The sequence below is a fragment of the Triticum dicoccoides genome, chromosome 2A (genome assembly GCF_002162155.2).
Source record: "Triticum dicoccoides isolate Atlit2015 ecotype Zavitan chromosome 2A, WEW_v2.0, whole genome shotgun sequence".
In the NCBI taxonomy this organism is placed as follows: domain Eukaryota; kingdom Viridiplantae; phylum Streptophyta; class Magnoliopsida; order Poales; family Poaceae; genus Triticum; species Triticum dicoccoides.
The window spans coordinates 512,306,632-512,310,546 of record NC_041382.1 but is presented as its reverse complement, the minus strand read 5'-3'; the positions used below and the strand labels follow the sequence as shown (position 1 = coordinate 512,310,546).

At 46.0% G+C, this 3,915-nt stretch overlaps 1 long non-coding RNA gene across 1 annotated transcript in view; it reads left to right on the top strand.

Moving 5' to 3' along the window:
• Nucleotides 1-1,684: 1,684 nt before the first annotated feature.
• Nucleotides 1,685-3,915, top strand: part of LOC119355097 — a 4,380-nt gene continuing 2,149 nt past the window's right edge. The window contains exon 1 of the long non-coding RNA XR_005171425.1: nt 1,685-1,742. This is a non-coding gene — a long non-coding RNA (uncharacterized LOC119355097). The remainder of the gene's footprint in view (nt 1,743-3,915) is intronic.

Here is a 3,915-nt window from a genome sequence, read left to right as displayed (position 1 = left end):
CTTCCTTTTGAGCTATACCCGCCCCAGACGAAACAAAATAAAACAAACTAAACGTTTTTCTCACTTACCGGTGGCATTGGTGGGTAATAATTTACAACTTTAGGGGCAGTTTTAATGACGGACGACTAGAAGCATTATTTGCTAAGAAAGATTTGTACACTCAAACTCAAACGAAAACAACAAAATTGACAGCTGTGGGATTTGAACCCACGCCCTTTCGGACCAGAGCCTAAATCTGGCGCCTTAGACCACTCAGTTTACTGTGATTGTCCTATTATTAATTTATATATTCGACTTGAATTGTTCAGAGGTACTTAGATGACATCCATTTAGGAGGCACGTGCTACTTCTGACAGCAGAATCTGGTTGTACAAGGAAATTCAGATCCCATGGAGCACCAATTGAATCTTGAGTCTCTTGAATCTTAGACAACCATGCGCCCATCTTATTAGTTATGTAGTAATGCATGGATTTAATCCGGCATAATCAAGAACTGGTACATCTGAAACCTCTTTTGGTTTAGTGACAGAAACGAACATGCGCCAAAGATAGGGAGCAGGTGAACAGTGCATTACAACTACTAGCCACGCTTGTCAACGAATGAAAAGGCTATCATATTTTCTTTCTTTGTTTAGATTATAAAAAAAACTTATTGGTGACGTATACAGTGTAGCAAGTCCAGACAATGGACATACCATGCTAGCGAATCTGTGTTGGAATGTCTGTTATGCCTCCCTTCAAATGAAACCTGGCTTCTTGGGCACAGAAAAACAGACCACATATTATGGCAGTTGCACCATGGTACATGTGACGAGAGAGAAGAAAACTTGTACACGATGAGCAGAAACAGCAATCGACACAGATTATACTAGCGATTTGAGCGCTTTTGTCAAATTTCGTTGTCGTCTCTTCTCCAAATGCAAAGGTGAAAAGAGCTGGCTGGACACGCCCAATCAGTGGCTATGTAAAACTCAACGTTGATGCGGCTTATGATCGGTACTAGTGGTTGGGGTGCACCCTGGTGCGCCGTTTGAGAGGAAGCTGGAGCGGTGCTAGGTAGGATGCGCCCCTTCCACTTTCTTAATTGCACTACGTGATGTTATTCCTGAAATCTAAAAAGCGGCCGGCCACTATTTGGTCGAGCCGAGCGGCCGCACCGAGACCGCTCGATGCGTCGAATCCTTCGGCCCGCAGGGCAGGTGTTATCTTGTCGGAGCCCACGCACTATCCTCGCCTCGCTACTTTCTCTCGGAGAAAAAAAGCCTTCCCTTATCCTCTTTTCCTCGTCCACCAAATCCCGTGAAGCAGGAGCCCGGGAGGTCGAGGTGAGCGGCGGACCGGACAAGCCTGGAGAGCAGATCAAGCCGGGGAGCTAGACCAGCAGCGCCACCGCCTCCTCCCTCCTCTTTCTATGAGCTGGAGCAGGGGTCGCCCAGCCGCCGCCGCCCCGATGGAGAAGGGCCACCGCGCTCCTCCTCCCGGCTATGCGCTCGGCCGTCGCGCTCCTCCAGCCGCCTTCCTGCGCCACGCGCTGCGCCAAGTACACCCCCGGCCGCCTCCTCCAGTTGCCTGCTCCCGGCGACGCGCGCCGCGCCTAGCACGGGCCCGGTCGTCCCCCTCCTGCTGCCTCCTCCTAGCGACGCACGCCGCACTCGGGAGGGCCTGTTTCCCTTGGTCCCCTACACCGACGGCCGATTACAGTGTTGTCTAGGTGCCGTTGCTGCGTACTTGGGGGAGCAGAGGTATGAGCAGCTCCGATTAAATATGAGTTGTAGTATATAACTGTTCTGATAAGAATGTTTCCTCCCAGCAATGAATGTCCTGATATTTTTGGATTACCATCTTCTGAACTTGTAGTTTGTGACACAGATTGACCATTCAAAGAAGAACTAGAAGTTTGGTTTTGGGATGACCATAGGTGAGTAGATATGCTCATAGCAATTACCGTGAGAGGACTACAGATGTCTCCTCAGTTTGTTATAAGTGCAGGTTTATCATATGGTCTAGGTTCAGTGTTTTGGACTACAACGACTCCTCAAGGGTTCAGGATCTTTCGATGTACTTGCGGTTGTCTCATTTTCAGCTGCTTTAGATAACATGGGCTTTTGGTGTCATGCCTCCGAGCTCCTACATGAAGGACGACCTAGGACCCAGATCTGGCGTCTCCCGTCCGCATCTGCGGTTTCCGACAGCCTCTCCCCTATGTATTTACTCGACAAATCTAGGTAGCTGCACGGAGAGCATTACATAGTTGGCTAGTTAGATTATGTAGTTGCACAAGAACGGCAGGGAAGTTGACTACATTTTGCATAAAAGCATGTTCATGCACTCTGGGGTGTTTTTGCACACACACATATGCTCAGTTGGCCTGCAATGTAGTCTAGTTGCACACACATTGATGTTTAGTTGGCAGGACTAGTTGCACACACGTATGCTCAGTTGGCTTGCAATGTAGTCTAGTTGCACACACACACATTGATGTTTAAGTTTTTTTTAGAGAATTGATGTTTAAGTTGGCAGGACTAATTGCACACACATATCCTCAATTGGCATGCAATGTAGTCTAGTTGCACACACATCGATGTTTACTTGGCAGGACTGGTTGCACACACATATGTTCAGTTGGTCTGCAATGTAGTCTAGTTGTACACACATTGATGTTTAGTTGGCAGGACTAGTTGCCCAAACATGTGCTCAGTTGGCGCGGCATGAGGATGCAGAGCTGTTGTGCGCACTGCAGTAGGATGCAGAGGGGGTGGTGGGAGGATGCAGAGTTGATGCTTCGTGTGGCGACGACTGTGAGGAACCGCGCACGGCGCCGGCGACAACAGTTGCGACAAGAGTGGGTCACGGGGGGGTGGGCAGTGCTTCGTTTATCTGTTTGCACGGGACTCCGGCGAAGTGCTAGTCGTCAGGGGATTGAATGCGTGGCTAGTCGTTTTGCTTTAGGTGTCCAATTTTAGTTGTTTTTTCAGACATGTCTGGTGAAGTTTCACTCAGAGCAGTACATAGTTGGCGAGTCGGGTTCTATAGTTGCACATGAACCTCTAGGAAGTCGACTACACTGCACAAAGCATGTTTCGTATGAGGTGTATTTTTTGCACATGCTCAGTTGGCTTGCATTGCTGTCAAATTGCACACACTGTTCTTTTAGTTGCGTACCACACAGATGATCAGTTGGTTTTCTCTCGTTGTTAATTGAATAATCAATGGCAATTTGCCGATTATATGATACGCCTGCTGCCGATGATGAGTTTTTGCATTTTGTTGTATGCTACATGATTTTGTTCTCGTTTTTTCGCGGCTGTAACTAAATTTCTCTAGTGATTGTAGTTAAATTATATAGAAGTTGCATACCACAGGCTGTTTGTGGGTAATTCACACAAGCCATTGCTAATATTTTGATTTCTTTACCCATTTTTTATGTATCAGTAGTAGGTTTGCATAATTAGTGCTTAAAATAGCAGGATATCTGTAAGAGAGACGTATGACATCCAATTTCAGTTCCTGCAATTTATTCAGTTTGGTCATTTTAGTATTCCTAGTTGGATATGAGCATGAGGAAGTTGCACAATATGGCCATACTTAGTTAGCAATTTAATTATCTTGTTTTTTCATAGTCACATTTTTTATGCGCACTGGTCTACTTGAATTAAACTGATTGGCTAGTCAGGCTTGTGCAGTTGCACAAGAGTTTCTACTTAGTTGGTTTGATTGACTTGTTATTTTTCAGTTGCCAACTTCATATTAAGAGTAGCCATTTTTTTCTGCCCATGTGCAACTTTGTTAATACAAGTTGCACAAGAGAACCTAATTAGTTAGCATCATCAGCATTTGTAGTTGCACAAATAGTATCCAACTAGTTGACATCCTCATCCTTTTATGTAACTGCATTGACATCCTCAGCATTTTTTT